We start from the raw sequence: 18484 nt of genomic DNA, 5'->3' as shown, positions 1-18484 counted from the left end.
ATCATTTGCACGTGTTTGTTCGACGATGTAACTTATCATGCTGTTTTCTCTTTTATAACCCATACTGAAGATTTTTTGACAGAAAGTAAAAGAAACAATATAGCCTCCTCGAATTGTCAAAATGAAGCCTTCACTATTAAAAACCAATTTAGTGAAATTTGTGATGATTTTCTAAATAATAATACCTCGCAATATTTAGATCAAATACTTTCAACTTCTCGTTAAATTTTGATGAATTTCGTGTTGAATCCATTTTTATTTTGAAAAATCATAATTGATATTTCGTCGGTGGGGATGATTTCGGGATGTTAAATTTTGGGGAAGAAATGTCTTTAACCCCTTTTTTCAAAATTAATTCAAATATTTTGCTGCTCGAATTTTGGAAAAAAATAATATTAAAACAGAAAAGTTATAATTTCATTTAAAAATTATGAAGAATTTGTTGACCCTCCCTGTAGGTATATTTACCACCATCATCATCGTCATCATGATATTGAGAAATCTAAATTACCCTTATTGTGTGTGTCTTAAGCAAACTGCATTAAACCCACAACACCTTCTTCTTTCTTTTCGTGTCCTTTTGTTTCCGCCTTTAAATATAAAAATAGAAATAAATTAAATAACCTTATCACAAAGTTTGACACATGGAAGTTTTTGAAAAAAAATTGCTCTTTAAGTGCAATGACATTCGCCTTAAGTTCAAAAAGTTACTAATTTATTGCTGATTCTCAGCTCATCATCGCATCGCATCGTATCAATCACGAGTCACAAGTTTGCATTAATAAAGCAAACAGCGAATCACATTATAAAGTGTGTGATGATTGTTAGGAGTGTAAAGTCATTGACAGTTCTGTCATCATCAAAATTGAGGCCTAAAAACACGCGCTTCTTTTTTAAATGTTTTTTAGTGATATGATAAAATTGATGACAGAGCAAACATATTTTGTTTGTTCAAAAGAAATTCGATTAAATTTTGGAAAATTCTTAAAATATCAAAGTTCACTTTTAACATGTCGCCTTAGCGGACTTCCCGTTGTCGTGGTATGGACGACGATAAATCATTTTTATCGAAAAAGGGTTGAAGGTACTCACATAAATTATATAAGATAGGGATTAACATGTACATTTGTTTATCGAAAAAGAAATGATAAGTTTTGCTATCGCATCGTCAAGGTTGATTTTTATTTTGCTAAAATGAATTTCAGAATTTTGGAGCCATTTGAAAAACAAATATTGACTTTACAAAATTGTTATTACATTTACATAAGTTGAGATCCAAAAAAAAAAAGCAAATCATCAAATTTCTTTAAATCGGAGGAAAAGGGATTTTCTCGTAAGTTTTCATTCATTTTTTCTTTGACTTTGACTTTTAAGGCCTTTTTAAATTCTGTAAATTATTTGCTTCATACACTTATTTTTAATTTGTAGACTTTTTCTCATATTTGGAATTTTAAGTTTTTACGTTTAGGAGGTCTCAAATCATAACAGATTTTTTTGACTTCAGACTCATTGGTTTTAGATTTTCAAAGTCTTTCAGTATTGTGTGTTCAATGAAATTTGAGAGGATTTTAAGAAATTGAGTCCTCTGTAACTTGAGAAATAAGCTCACTTTTTGGGGTTTATTTTTTGCTTTAAACATGTTAATATTTGTAAATGTGTTTTTATATAATATTCCTTTGAATTTCGAATTTTCTGGTCAGTGTCCAGGTTAGTATCCAATCAAAGCTTCGGCGTTCGGCTCGGCCGAAATTTAGCCAAAAAAAAACAAAAAAAAAATCGACTTTGGACATTTTAGGCCGGAGAATTCTTGACTTTTTTCAACCTTAAGCTTCAGCTTCGGCCGAAGATTTTCTTTGAGCCTAATAATTCGGCTTCGACTTCGGGTGCGACTGATAATCGACCTTCGGTCGGACACTAGTCCAGGTCATATAAATTTATTGTAGTCCAGGTCATATAAATTTATTTTGGAATTCAAGGTCTCTAAGAGGCATTATTTTATGTGTTCAAAATTTTAACAATTTAAGTTTCTGTTTACTACATTTCCTGCCAGAGTTACTCTTAACGATGTCTGAATTTTAGGTTTATCTTAGATTTTCAGAGTTTTTGAACTTCAGAATTTTAGATTTTAAGATTTCCAAGTTGTAGACTATCAAATATAAGAACAAACTTTAATTTAATTTTATTTTTTGCTTGGATCTTCCGATATTTTCAGATTCTTTAATATAGAGTTTTGGATTTTAAGTTTTCACTAGATTTTTTTGCTCAAGAGATTTTGTGATTTTTTGAACTTAAAATTTTACCAAACTTTATATTTGTATTTTTAATATTTTATAAGTTCTTAAATTATGTTTGTTCTTGAATAAAGGCTTTACGAGTTTTAAATGTGTTTGATTTTTGGTATTTTCTACGAATCCCCAACATTTTAAATTTTTCAACTATGTCACAAAGTTTGAACTTCAAAACTTTGGCCTAGTTTGCAATTTTAAAATAATAAAACAAAAATTAGAAAAGATATGCAAGGTTTTGAGCATATTCGAAAATTAATAGCATTCTATATTTTTATAGATTGTTTTTGCAAAATTTCCTATTCATTGATTATTTTATAGATTCCGAGCATTGGTAATGTCAGTTTTCCAAGTCAAATCTTCCTGTGTGGTGTGAATATTACGTATTACTTTGTAGATGAAAGAAATCTCCCTTCGAACGTAGGCTGCTAAGTGAACAGAACTTGTCAAACTTGTGCTTGTAAAGATAAAACCTCACATCTTATGCTTTGAATACAAAAGATATTTTATCATCAAATATCGAGTCATGAAAGTAGTGGGGTCGTGAAATAACCTCAAATGAAAAAAAAAAAAAAACTTTTTTAAAATTGCACTTTACAAAAGTAAAGGAAGGCCAATTTTTAGCAGTTGTTAATATTAAAATATTTTGAGAAACAATACAAGCTTACTCTTTCGGTGACGTATGGATAGGGGGAGGCATGCTGCTCCCTGCTTGGGCACACTATGGTATTTGGAGTAAGTGCGAGGGGGAGTGTATGCAAAGTATCTTTGTACTAATAACAAACAACCCGTTGATAAGCCAACTTGTCTTCATTTAACATTGTTGAATGTAGTAAGACCAAATGTTGAAAATTATCTTAAAACACTTTACAAACGTGAAATATCTTGAGTCATAGTGATGACTACATATCTTTAATATGTAATAAGCCTGCGGGTTAATAGTCTGAGTACTTTAAAGAAAGAACGACTGTCTCTTAAAAAACAAACATCTTTCCACGATTAAGTAAATTTTGAGAGCTTTTTGCCCTTCCTGTAGAATATGGACTTCATGTCAGTGTTTTATTCAAAATAAGACCTAAATATTTAACAACCTTAACAGCTTGCAGAGGATGAATATAAAACCTTTATTGTCTTTCTAAGGTTATTCTAAGAGATCGTGAAAAACCCATAATTTTTGGCTTGTCAGTATTGATTGTCAGCCCGATAATCATCATTAGTTGCAAATGTTCCGGAAATTTATAAATAATAACGAGATCGTCGGCATATAACAATCCATTGATTGTGTTAATAGCAATTCTTACTCCTCCTGGAAGATCAATTACTACTTCCATACTTATATTCTAAATGGGAAAGTCATTTAGTTTGTTTGATTGTTTGCTTGCTTGTTTGTCCATCTTTCACGTGGCAACGGAACGATAATACGACACGATTTCTAGTTTGAAGGTAGTTACGAGGCTGAGAGTGTTTTAAACTACTTTTTACCGCTGTAAAATACCTACAGCTCACTCGAGCAGATCCGACGGTAGCACTTATAATTAGTTATTCAATATATTCATTTTTTAGAACAGTAATTAGTAGTAGAACAGTAAGTAGAAGTAGGTGCTGTCTGCTTTTGGGCCAATCATCAAACATTTCTTATAATGACATCAAGGAATATTTTTTGATTATCTTTTTTACAAAACGTATTTATTTTTGTAAGCTTCCATTCAATCTAAAAACCAAATTCAAGTCTTTCAGGCATCAAATTCTCAAAATATGAAAAAAGTTATAAATATGCTTTACAGTAGAAGTTACAAATATTGTTTTTCAAGATTATCGACTTTTTTATTCAAAAACTTATTTAAACTTTCAATTCTGATTTATCTGCATTCATCTGCATTCCATAAAAAAATGTGCAACACACTGTAAAACATAACACTCTGACTTTTCTTCCAATGCAGCAATGCATCATTTTTTTACAACATGCAACACGACACACACCATAACCTTTTATCATCATAGCATGCAATTCAAGACGTAATTGTTGGGCTTAGGTGTACATTTTTGTTTTTTCATTTCGTTTAAATTTAAAATTAAGTTTTAAAACAATTTACTACACTTTTCTGCTTCCGAGTTTATATGCATCACTGATGAGGTTAGTCCTTGTGAAGGTAGTAATCACAATAATAATTATATACATCCTTGTATGTTCAACAAAAAACACGCTGTTGCACTGCGACAATATTTTTCTTCGATATGCAAATTTAAAATACAGAGGGGTGCAAGAAAAAGTTTGAAATTATCGTTGATAAAAAATTAAATTATATTTCTCAGTCTTCCTAACAAATACTCGAAAGTGTCCAAAAATGAAAGCTTAAAATTCTTCGAAATGTACAATTAACACAAATATTTTACTGAATTTGTAATCTTAATTACTGTTTGTCTTGCTTTTCGAACTCAATTTCGAAATATCGAACTTTCCATGTTTTTTAGTTTATGAACGTTTTAAATCAGTATTGATATAATTCAATAAAACAAATGAAAACTTTGAATAGACGAACAAGTCTAACCCCACAACTTTTTTATTTTGTTCGAAATTTAATTCGAAGCACAGACTTTGTTGTAAAATAAATCATGAAAATGTTTAACTTTAATTAGTTCTATTTTGATTTAAAAATTATTTGAAGTACTGTAAATCAACTTCTATGTATTTTTCGAACATGAGTTCGAATTTTTATGTAAATCCTTAAATTCGGTTTCTTAATTTTGTTTCATGAATTCTTCTTGGAAATTTGACAAGGAACAAAATTTAAAATACAAAACAAATTCGATTGAATTTGATTTCAAGAAAGAACGGCGAATTTGGATTTTAACCTTAATTCGAAACATTCGAAAGCTATTTCGGCCATATTCAGTTTAAAGTAACAATGCAATTTCTGGACTTCTAAATTCTAACAAAGAGTTAAAGTTTTCGAATTTGAAATTCGATCTCAATTCGAAAAGTGAAATATTGCCACATTAAGCGGTGCAAATGCTTTGAAGGGGACTTATGCTAAGGACACAAAAAACATAATTAAAGAATTCTTTAAACTCTTATTCGAACTTTTATTCGAAATTTGAAATTTTGCAGTTAAAATGCAGAGCAAAATAGAGTACTCGTTTTTCGAAGTTAATATAAGCCAAGTGTATAAAACTGTTATATATTTCATTTCTACTTCATTAATCAAACAATTTTAATTTCACATGTGTCCAGTTTTTGTAGACACCTCTGTTTCCAACACAAAGACAAAACTGCACAGCCATTCACGGTATAGTGAGCAATTAATTTTGTGTATAGGTAGCTGGCTTCACTGTTCGAAATCGAATCGAGCACATAATGGTGTTGCATATGCGACAAGCGATTCGTGGATCTGGGAGTTTCGTGCAAAATAAAATTTAAAACAAAAATAATGGAAGTCAACAAAAAATAACAGTTGCAATATTTATTGAATCGATACGCTACAATATTCGCGTGTTCATTTATATAAAGGATGAAAATATGTGCATATGTGTATGTGAAAATTCTTTGTCAGGATAACAATAAAAACACACACAGCCTTCTCCTCGTTCTCTCTTTTCACGGGAAATTGAATTTTAAATTACCCAACATTGGGTGCATTGTACAGGAAGTTTTCAATGCATTTATGCAACATGTCCCTTCAATGAAAATGGAGACCAAAAAAAACATGTCCTTTATACATTTTTGTGTTAAGGCAGTTAAGCCAGAGTCTGGAAACATTTGTGCTTGTGTATAAAACAAAATTGAGTTTTTGTTCAATTTTCGAACCACACCAAAAAAGGACATAAATTGAAGCTTTAAAAAACACAAAGTCTTTACAAAAAAACTAAAATTTGTTTACTTATTCATTCTTATAGCCATCACTGAGATTGTCAAGATATATGTAGTTTCGAATACCTACATACTCTTCAAAAAGGACACAAAAGTTTTTGGGGTTTTAGAATTTTGAAACTGACTGACGGTTTTGTATGTAGGTAGGTTGTGGTTGAAATGAGCTTTACTTAGTCATTTATATCCTTCAGGATGTTTCTTTTTAGAATTTGCTTGTTTTGGTTTCATATTGTTCAAGCGGCTTTATGGCAGCTCAGAAGTGAAGTGACGTAGTTAAACTTCCTTTTACTTTTTTACATCAAATGAACTATCGAGTTCACATCTTCTATACTCTCTTTTCTAACTCCTACGATATTATCCTAACCGCAAAAAGTTTTATGTCTTCAAATGGTTGGTTGTAAAATAAGCCTTTAGGCAAGACAAAAATATACTATAAAACACAATACAACAACAATATAAGGACAAAGTAGCCACTTTTGACATTTCATGAAAGTAGCCAAAGGGTATAATAAATATACGACTACGATGTAACGTTTATGTTGGAAGAGAAAGAAATTACTTTTAAAGTGGTGATGGGGGCGTATGTGGAATATTTTTTTTCTGCTTCTTATATGAGAAAATTTATCATTTACAATGTTGAACACGGGGGGGGGGTAAGCGAAACAATATTAATTCTTTAATGAAAGCACTTTGAGAGGAAGTTAGCCAGAAATAACGATGTCATTGAAACTCAAGTTGTGCTTGTTTTAGATTATAAATTAGAATTATGAAGGTTTTTCTTGTGATGGTGATAGTTGGTGAAAAGGTGGTAATTTATGTTAATAAAGGATGATTTTTTTAACTTTAGGGTCAAATAAGATAAGTGATGTTGAGTATGAAAAGTTTACAAAGTTGTGAAAGTTTTCATTCTTTAATTAAGAGATTTTTTTAAAATTATCACTATCAAACTTTCAAGGCTGTTTAAAGTTTCTGTTTTACTTAATTGACCCTTTGAACTTTTGTGTGACAAATGAGTAGACATATATCTTAGTCACATTTTCGTAGTATGGATGGGAATTGAAGCTGGAAATAGCTTTCCATTTGACAGAAGTTGTTGGAAATGTGAAGTTAAGATTTTCTTGGCGATAGCTGGAGTGATTTATGATATTTAAACATAATTTGATTCATAGCCTCGGAGTTTTCCTCTTCAAAATGTCAGTCACTGTTCCAAGAAAATTAAACTGGTTTCCATAGACGATTTTTTAACCAATTTAGTAAATGGGTTTCTATGACTTTAAATATTTTTAAGATAGATTTCTCATTTTTCCGATAAGTATTTCCAAAACAAAGTATTCTATTCAAAGTCGACTCCATTTACATACTTTTTTTTTAAATTTATTCAACGTTTTAAAAGTTGTACTTTAATAATAGAAAATTGTGTTTGTTAGAAAAGGGGTTTTTAATAAGATGTTTTTTTTTTGGATAGCTTGCTATTTAGGCTTCAGTTCCCTTTGAACGTGTCTTTTTTGACACTTAACAATTAAAAATGAAAAACAAGGCCATTATGAAAAATAGAACGATACATTCTTTGACGGCACATTACATTTTGCATTCAAAATTCGCCAAATCAAATCTTTTCGGCTCGTCGTCGGTAAGCATTTTATCGGTCGGAATTATTGAAACTATTTTAGCTTATGAGACAAGTTTGTGAGATACTTCTTAGGTCCAACGTTGAGCTTCCAGATTTCTGTACCTTTCAGATCCAATCCACTTGAATTTAAGACAGATGAAGGGTTTCGTGAAGGCTTGTACTCTGAACGACTAAATTCTCTCGTCCGCCTTCCCAATCATTGTAGCGTGTTTTAAGTGGAACTTTTGGCTATAAAAGAAGTCTTGTCCTGATTTAAAGAAACCGTGTTATCGAGATCTGATATCGGAATTTTCCCAGATAATCAGGCCGCTATCAAACCTCTGGACTCTGTTTCTACAAACTCTATAACAGTCCTTGAATGCCGATCATCTTTAATGGAGAGTCATAGACACATTAAAAGGCAGATGAACTCGCCAGAAATGGTACAGTACAACACAAAGCTTACTACCTCCTAGAAGATCATATAAGCTCGATAACCTGTATCATAACTGGGCTCTGGCTAATAGAAAAGCACACTAAACGGCTAGGTGTATTCTGAAATGACTTTTGGAGAATGAGGAAGAAGATGAAACAGTTCTTCATCATCTGTGCTTAAAGACGCAAAACCTACCTTAGTGAGTTCTTTTATGACATCTAAACGATCTCAATCAAATCAACATAATCAGTCTTCCATGATTCGTAACGTACTCTAAATGGTTGTATAGAGCTCAGAACAAAGCCTCGTGATTCATGTTGTATCGCAATAAATCGATAAACTGGCCTAAGTGTGTCCTACTCTGCTCTCGTACAGCCAACCCAACCTACTTAGGTCCTCGAACCTACAAAGTCTTTTCTCCAGTGGTACATAAGGAATCAACTACTGCTACGCTCCATCGTATGTGGTTTCCAGCAAATTGTTTGAGTTGTTCTTCATTCTCGTCGATTAGATCTCCACTTATCTTTCCTATGTGCTTCTCAAGAACCTTTTGCCTTCTTGAATGAGTAGATTCCACTGCATTGCGTGGCCTACAATGCTGTCATAACCTTTTCAAAGCATGTGCCAAAATCCACTGCCACTTGCGGTTTCGTATAAAAGTTTCAATGAGTTCCAGTTCAATTACCCTATATTATAGAAGAAGTTACCTAGTAATCGTTGCTATTACTTTTCAGCTACTGCATCCGAATAACAATACGGATTTGACACTTATATCTAAACAGCCATAGCCTTTTCTTCAAGCTGAGGGTGCTATTCCTTTTAAAAATTATACAACATCTTGAACTCAGCCTTAGATTTCTCGATACAGCTGGCGATATCTTGTTCGGGTCCGCCTTCAGTAAAGGCAATATTCCCAAGATACTAGACCCTATATACTTTCTCTACTGGTGCTCAGCAAGGTTCATTAGAGAGGTGAAAGGTTCGGAGACTGATTATCCTAATGCTTCCCGTACTGATTAGCAGCCCCAAGATTTCTGCTCTTCTCTGCAGTCTTGTTGCGATTTGCTAGAGATCGAATAGCCTATAAGTTACGAAGCATACGTCGTCTGCGTAGTTTAGAGATGCGTCAGGTATGTTGTCAGAGACCATCTTATTCCATCATTTCGTGTCAGTAGTCACCTATAATTACACAGTTGGAGAGTATACAGTCCTGTCTGACTTTCGACTTCCTGAACCCGTCATAGAAATTAACTTATCCGAGATATTCCTTTTCTACAATTCTGATAAATTTCCTGTTGATATTTTTAAAAACCTTCTTAAAATCAATGGACATCAGGTGAAGTGTTGATCGATAATGAAAGCACAGTTCCATTAAGATCTCGATGTTAAATTGTCTCATTGTTATTTGGAATAAGACATTCCACAAATGACACTAAGAACAGAATAAGGGAGCCACGTGAAAGATACAATCGATTTAAGATCTTAAAGATGAATTTTATGATGCAGTTAAGTTGTTCGAATTATTCAAGAAGCAAACTATAATACGTTCGGTACTTTCGGATATTACGTGGAAACAACCCCTACAAAAACGAAAACAAAAAACAAAACCAAGTACCTCACTCTAAAATTCTATTTAAATCCTAATCCCCAATAATAAAAAAAAAATAAACCCAAAAAAACATTTGTAATTTTATATATATTTTCTTAATTTTAAGTTCAAAAAACAATCTGTTAGCATTTCTCATTCGATGTGTTTTTCCCACAAAAACAGAAAAACACTAATTATCCCAACCCTCTTCTAATAAATCCCTCACTTGATTTAAAATTCTCATTTCCGAACAAAATTATAAAAAAAAACACTCACAAACATTTTCCTCTTCATCGTCATTTTATAGGAAATTAAAAAGCTATCGACCTCATTTGTACACAAAAAACACACAAATCTTCTCTGCCACTCCCCCTCCACCTACTCCTTTCGTTTATACAAATAAATAATTTAATTAATTCTCCAATCTATCTTATTGGATTGGTGGTGGACTTATTATAGAATTTTCCCAAATGTTCTCATATACAGGCAAACAAAATATAATAAACATATTTCTTAAAAAGTGTGAATACGTACATTTTTTCGCCAGAAAACAAAATTATTTACTTTGGCAAAGTTTCAAAAAGGAATAAAATTCAAAATGTTGATGAAGGTACTCGTATACGTACTTCCTTTCCAGTTTCATAAAACTAGTCCAACATGTAAACAATTCTCACGCAATAAACGAAATAAGGCCTATTGCAAAAAAAGGAGAAAACAAAAACACGAGTGGCGCCCAACGGACGGACATGTGTATCGTTCTTTCTACACCACAGTGGCGGCGGTAACGGACGTGCACAGCACATAACAATTTTTCAAAATCCCAAAAACTCGCACCTAGTTGCAATTGAAACACATTCTAACAACACTTTCATATAACTACAAAATATGTGAATACACTCCAGATCAATGAATTGAGGTCAAATCCTAAACAATGTCACTTTTATGTACGTCACAAAATATGAAGAATGCAATTTTTGATTCCACATTATTTTTTTTTTCAAGAATTTGTTTAGAGTCAAAAGTATTAGAATAATTCACTTGAGTTTTTGAGAACCGTTGCCCATTTTTAAACGTTAAACAGTTATTTGGGATGTGTCAATTGAGTGATTTGGAATGTGTGTATTTAGGTAATTCCCTGAGCAATTAAATTTTCCTTTCAAAACTATATCACAGCCTACAGTCCCTCCCCCATCCTCCCATGACAGAGAATAGAACAGAACATTTTTGAATTTTCAGATTGTTGAGAAAATAATCGATGATGATGATGTTTGGGGAATTTCGATGTGTGAAACTAAAACAAGAAGATAAACTTTGAAAAATATTTTCCGCATTCCTATAAGCGTTTAGAGCAGAGCGCGTGGTGTGGTGCTGCTGCTGATGCTTGGGTTTTCCTCTTCGATGCGCGAAATATAGTTTTTCAACAGAGTGGATTTGGCAAAAACAACTGTATTCTGTGTGAGGCTGTGATGCTATACGCGTTGAGAAAAAGAATAAAAATCCCCTTGAGAGTAATAAAATATTATGTCTTTCATTTGTGTTCTTGATATGTGCTGTACAATGGGCATGTTGCATGTGCAACATGAGGATTTGAGATCTTGCGTGGGACTTAGGACGTAGGAAGGGAAAGCAATGGATGACATGTGTTTAGATAAACGACGACGATCGACATCATTGAGTTGTATACTTGCTGGCACATTGAATATAGAAAAGCCCTTCATCCCACAAATAGAAAATATACAACCTACGTTATCCCACTTCTGACGAGAGGGACAATTTATTTTTCTGTTTTTGTTTTTGATCTTTTGTATCTAAGTATCAACCGACATCTGTGGATGATTTTAGAATGAGATACATAAATTGATCCCCCCGCAATCGCTTCTCTAAACCAAAAGCAATCCACAGCTAATTGAAGATTTATTGGTTATAGATTGTGGTTGAGGCGGTATTTTATGTTTATATTTTAATATCTGATATTTTTTTTTTAATTTTAATTGCAATTAGAATTTCTGCCGCAAATTCGTTGGGGGGAGGGTGATACCATCATAAACACTTGATAGTATATTTACATTTTAAGCAGTTGTGGTTGTAATTTGGTTGTTTATATTTTGCGGTACTTTAAAAGATGTCTATCTATAATAATAATGATTCCTTTGTGTGGTTTTGACAGTAAAGAAAATTATTAATATGCGGCAGAAAATCTAAAGGGGTTGTTCTTTTCAGCATTTTACGGCTAAAATGTTCTTTCAAGTTAAAGTAAATATTTACAACTTCTGTTTGAATTTCAAACATTTCTTTGTTTTTTGAAATGTTTGTCCCTGAATATGGTTTTAATTTAAGTTTTTGTTCACCAAAAACATTTCCGCGTTTACATAATTTTGTTTGAAATTTCGAAGAATTTTATTAAGATTAAGAAAGTCTGGACTTTTTTGCGGCTTATTTGCTTAGAAATGTTAAAAGCAATTGCAAAAAAACGGGTATTTCTACCTTAACAACGAACAACATTAAAATAAAAAGAAGCAAACGACTACTATAAATATTTCATTTTGATATTTAAAAAAATTAAGTTATTTTTAAGACAAATCAATAGATGTATGTATGTATATTTTGCTGTTAAGATGAAAGTTTTGCAATTAACACTAAAAAACGATATAAGCTAATTGCCAATGCTACTTCAGTTGCAGAGTCATATCCTATGCCTGCCCTTTTATAGAAATTATACTGAAATTCTTTTATTTTAATACAAACGAAACTTTTTGAAATAAGACTCAATGAATGCTCGTCATCTTAAATATTTTTTAATGGGTTACAAACCAACACCTCCATCAATTCGATGTTATCAGACCAAAATTACTTTAAATGTTGGTGACTTACCTGAATTAGGTAATTAATTGTCTTGTCGAAAAAGGTTCTAACATTTTCCGGAATCTCCTCAACTGGGAATAGAATTGTGTTAAGGCATGTTGGGAAAAACTTTACTATTCCTGTTGTCGTGTTGAAAGAAAGTGAAGCCTCACCACGATCTCTAAAAGACCCGTGAAGCTTTTTTTTACAAAATAAATCATTTTATCTGAAATAAAGAAAGGAATGGTTTTTTGACGGTCGTTAAAATTAAAGACAGTAAGAACATTAATAATTCAGATTCTGACTAGACTTAAGTTTAAAACGGGTTAAACCATACTGGTAGACGAATTTACGTTTTTTGCAGGATCACATATAAAACAATACTTTTCTTAAGGACTGAGATGTCATGAATTCGAAATCTCGCCTTTAAATTTGTGTAGCACACCAGGTTTTTAAAAAAAAGATATACATAAAAACGGGGTTTATAAGGCTAAATTAAACAAAGCATAACCCTCAGCAATAGACTGACAATAAAATGATGATTTATCAAAGTCAAATTTTTAGTATCATTCTTATTTTTTGGAAATTCTCATTATTTAAAGTTTAAAGCAAACCTTGAATTTAATACTTTCATAGTTTTAAAAAAACTAGTTTTGAAGTTAATTTTGAATGCTGATTTTGAATCTGAACTTTAATTAAAAGTTTTAAAAATTCCCCTTTTCAACATTATTTTTATATTTGCTAATTTATATACCAATTCAAAACTTGGTATAATAAAATTGTTTAAAAAACAGATTCAATATAAGAGCAAAACTTTATTTCAAACCGTTTTTCCTTTTTCTATTGAAAACTTTTTTTTAACCATAAATAGTTTAGTGTTTCTTTAAGATTTTAGTATTTTTTTTTTTTGAAAACATACAGGGTTATTGAATTTGCGTTGGCATTATGTGTAAAACACTACATCATTTAAATGAATACCACGCGAATCGTTACCAGCAACGATTCCTTTGAAGCTTTTTGACACATATTGGAATATTGGGTATCTCAGCGATACCTTTTTTTTTAAGTGCTCAAGATTTCTAGGTTTATCTGCATAAACACGGTCTTTCCGTAGCCCAACAAAAAAACAGTCTAGAGATGTCAAATCTCATGATCTAAAAACACAAAAATGTTCGAACTTCCATTCAAGTTACTTTTTTACATAAAATATTTGAAACAAACTTTATTTTATCAAACTTTCTTGCACCTGATATTATTAAATATTAATTGATAGCTTTTTATTGCTAATAATTCATTTTCTTGTTATTTTAAACAAAGTCATTCTTGCTATTAGTCAACTATCAATTGATAGATGTTTCAATCTTATAACATTTCCAAGAATATCAAACAAAAACTTTATTTATCAAGAGAAGTAAAACAAATTACTTTTTTTTTTTATTTTCGATTTTTCCAAATTTTTTTCGAATTGAAAATTTTGATATTTTTCCACGTCTCTAAATGAAATGTTTTTAGAGAGTTGTGTTTTTTTAGTCCACCATATCTCACGAACCGGCAGTGACATTGACTTCAAATATTTTTTGCGGAAAGGATTTTAAAACAAAATAAAGGCAATGTTTTACCAAAGTAATTTAAAAAAAAAATTTAGTGGGACCCAAATATCTCTCGAACCAATTACGCTAACGACTTCGAAACAAATTCAATGAACGGTTTTCTTTATAAATAATGAAAAACTCAGAATATTGCGAAGAAAAAATGATATTAATTCCAAAATGATTATACAATCATCATCGAATCATTGGAAAATAAAGTTTTTGACTTCTGGTAACATTTTTAGAAAACACGAAAAGCTAGTTCTTTTGTAAAAAAACGTAGCAAAAATATACCAACAATTCTTAAAAATTGATATTCCACTTGAATATCTTTTCCACCATTTAATATTTTGTCTACAAACTTAATTTATCTTATTAAATACATTACCGCAAAATTTAAATGATTTCGTAAAAGGTAAAAGCCATTTTCAGCAATTTATTAGACTTAAAGGACAATTCACCTTATTTTAAACAGTTTTAAAATCTTACTATTGCTTACCAAATTTCTAAAGTTAAAATAACGGAAAGTCTACTTTAAGTTTTACTTATTTACTAAATCCGTTTGATTTTGAAATCTGTACAGATATTTTATAAGAGCAATGGATGGAATGGTCCAATCAACAGTTGGAAATTCCGATTTATAGGTCCGTTTAAGCGTAGTTGCTTTGTTTATTTTCACGAACCGTCACTTTAGAAATGTTTGGATGCTTGTTTTTTAACAAAAAGAAAGGTTTAAAATGTTCGATTCCCTTACTAAATTCTAAATATTTAGCAAATTGTTTAATCCTTAGCAATAGGTTGTTTAAATTAGTCCATTGTTTTTAACATTTGTTTAATTATTTAAAGAAATAGAATTTTAAGTTTTTTTTTTTATTAAAAATAATAATCTAGAAAACTTTTAATAACTGATTTTGGAATCCAAAATCTCGATATGTATACACAGTAAACTCTTGTTAAAATCAGTTCTTTAAAAAAATGTTACTAAAAAGTGTTGAAAATTGGTTTTCAATCAATATATATCTTGGGAAGAAAATTAGGTTCTGAAATTAAACTTTCCTTATCCTTGTTGTTAAGTTGTTTTTTTAAGATGTATTGTATATATTTTAAAAATGTTCTTAAGAAAAGAAACAAAAAAAGTATTAAAGAAAAGGGTTTTCACTCAAATATTTATATTTTTTTAAGCAGCGAAAGGTATTGATTTTAAACTTCTTCGATCTTACAAAAAAAAATGTTCATAAATATATTGAAAAACCTTTACAAATATGGACATACTGAACCAAATTTTTACTTAAATACAACAGCAGATTTCTTTGGCCTAACGAAACTTTAATTGGATCCTAGCCAATGAAAAGCTTCTTTGGCCCTACGAATGAGGCTTCATACTTTAATGAAGCGATTCGTAAATGTATTAAGTTCTACATTTTACGAATTTTCTTTATAGTTTACTATTCCCTTCTTAAATGGAGATAACCATTATTTTAAAATCACATTAAATAAATAAACAGCAAGAAAGTTCGTACAAAATGGAGGAACTTTTAACATAATCTAAATTAAGCTTCTTGATTAAACTATGAGAGTTTACGGATCTTATAATGATAACATGAAAATGATAAATAATGTACAATACAGTTAAAAATAGATAATATTTGCATTTATTAGATAGAAATTTTATTTAATATTTTAAATTATAAACAAAAAAATCATACGTTAACGAAAAAAGTTAATCAATTAATGAAAACATTTTCATCGCTGAGTGAAAAACATTCATAAACCAATAATTTATTTTCTAATGAGATTTAAGAATTTATTTTAATTCATATTTTTTTTAAAGACTTTTAATCAAAAGAGTATTCGTAACATATTCGTAAAATGTCTTTCATTAAATTATGAAAGTCTTCATTAAATTCCCGAAATCAGATCTGTGACCGAAAAAAAGAGTATAAAGCGTTTAAAGTGTACAAAACTCTAGTATTATTTTTCTTTCAAAATTTTTGTCAAACTATTTTTTAAAATAAAATAAAAAAAACTTAAACCCTATTTACGAACTTTTAAAACAATTCTGTACAATTAATAGTTGATCCGAACTTAAGATTAACCTAAAAGTATAAAATGCTCTTTAAACATAGTGAAAAAAGTTTACTAATTTATTTGTATTTTCTTTTTATTTCAGAAACTCACACAAAATTAAAAAAACAAAAATCTCAAAGAAAATTTATTGCTGAGAAAGTGGTAAGTTCCTTTATTAAGAACAAAAATCCTTTTTAATTCGGCTCAATATAAGCCAGTAAAGTATTAGCACCACCATCACCATCAGCAGCAGCACGAGTTGACCTCGAAGAAAAGTTTTTAATTTTAATCCTCGTTTATCATTTTTTCACAAAATGAAACCTGACAAACTTTTAATATATATAAAATATCCTTTTTAAAGCACAAAAAAAAGAATTAGGATTAAATAAAAAGTATAATGCAGGTGCAATGAAGATTGAAAAGGATAAATTGCAACAAGCACCATCAGTAGTATCAGTATCAGTCTTAGTATGTATGAAGCAGAATGTCAGGGTAGTTGTTGGTATTATAGGGGGGTATGAAAGTACCCTGTTAAGGTGATTATTTGCCTTTCAGGCCATGGCTAAGAGTAGGTACTTTGCTTGAATACATAAATCACCTTACATTCCCTTGATGTAACAAGGATTTCATGCGCTCTTGTATTTATCCTTCGTGTGCCTGAGATAAGGTCTTTCTCTCTCGTGTAACTAGCAACCAGCATCGCACGTAAGCCAAACTAAAAGTATCCCTTTTAAGGAACTGCAGAGCAAAAAAATCAACTCCCCATAGAGACCAAAAATACCTGTTAACCCCCAACGGCCTTGACCACAAATTCAGCTCCTGCTGGTGAAATTTACAACCATAGCAAGGCAAAGGTTGTACATGAGTACAAGTGAACTCGTTTGATTCGCTTTATTTCACTTGCACTCTTTCAAGATGAAAAACCAACCAGCTCCACTTTGCCCGCAACCTCGCTCCGATTGGCATTGTGTTTGTTACACTTTTGGTTTGTTAGAGGGCGCTAGTTGTTCTTGCTCTCATTTCTTTTTTTCTGTACAGAAAAGGATACTTGAATATCCTTGTTCTAAGAAGGACGACGATGATGATGCTGATGATGGTTAAGAATACCTAAGCGAAAAATTGATGGATAGAAACATTTTTTTTAATCAAGAAATTTTCTTTTTCTTTTTTCTTAACGTTTTTACGCGTTCGTTGTTGGGTTTAAGTAATTTGATTTGTTTTTCGTTTTGGTTTTAAAAAAGCATACACATTCAAAGAAGGAATAAAACAAAATGGCTTGGAAAAAGGATATTCCGCCAGAGCTTGAAGGAAATGAAAGGAAAAGAAAACCAAGCGGAAACTAAACTAAATTCGCTCGGTTCTTTTTCGCTAATGGAAAAATAATGATTTTTTTGTATTTGTTTTTCGTTTTTCTGATTCGTGTTCAGTATTTCGGTAGAATTCAGTTGGAAAATATGAGATGATGATGGTCGCGTGGCTGATTTTGAGTTTGATGTGTTGCTTTTTGTAAACTTCTTTCGAAAACGAAAAAGCTATTAAAATTGAAATTAGTTTAGTTCTCTTAGTAGCTTTGCAGAGGGGCGTTGAGGGTATAGATGGATAGATGGTAAAACTTTCGAGTATAGTTTTAATGAAAGTTAAACGAGAAAAGTTAAGTTTTTTTCGAATTTTGACGAAGGATTATAATTTGATATGAGATAAATGTTTTTTTTTTTTTTGTTGAGGTTTTTATTGTTTTGGTTCAATTGAACACAGATGGTTTGATAAAGGATTGACGTTTAATTTAGAGGGTGTTTTTAAATTGTAAGTGGGTGTTTGAGTTTGTTGTATATTTTTAAGTGGTATTTTAATGAAACTGTGTTGAGAGATTCGTTTCTTCTGTCATTCTTTTTAACATTTCTGTAAATTATACTGTTTGCAATTTTTGTTCAGAATGTGCTAATATAATTCAGTGAGATTATTGAGAAATATGCTTATAGAGGATTGAGTCTTCTTACCGTTTTTATAGATAATGTATTTATTTATTTCGTCTTCAAATGACATAACTTTATAGAGACTACATTTGAATCAGAATATTTATGTTATAATTCAGAATTTCAAAAGCAAATAGTGCCGAATATAGTTTTGTTCTCAATACTAAAAGTTTTAAATCAATTAAAGCACATCTATTCTCATATGATGGTATATTTGAGTTTCTAAAA

At 30.8% G+C, this 18484-nt stretch overlaps 1 protein-coding gene across 3 annotated transcripts in view; it reads left to right on the top strand.

Moving 5' to 3' along the window:
* LOC129953848 (uncharacterized transmembrane protein DDB_G0289901) overlaps positions 1–18484 on the top strand; it is a 265317-nt gene that overhangs the window by 157993 nt on the left and 88840 nt on the right. For all 3 annotated transcript variants that reach the window (XM_056067350.1, XM_056067349.1, XM_056067348.1), the window contains exon 3: positions 16387–16445. The gene's annotated coding sequence lies outside the window, so the exon portion shown is untranslated. The remainder of the gene's footprint in view (positions 1–16386; positions 16446–18484) is intronic.

Source organism: Eupeodes corollae, chromosome 1, assembly GCF_945859685.1.
Source record: "Eupeodes corollae chromosome 1, idEupCoro1.1, whole genome shotgun sequence".
NCBI lineage: Eukaryota > Metazoa > Arthropoda > Insecta > Diptera > Syrphidae > Eupeodes > Eupeodes corollae.
Note: the sequence above shows the minus strand (reverse complement) of the source record. Positions and strands in the feature narration are given on the sequence as shown.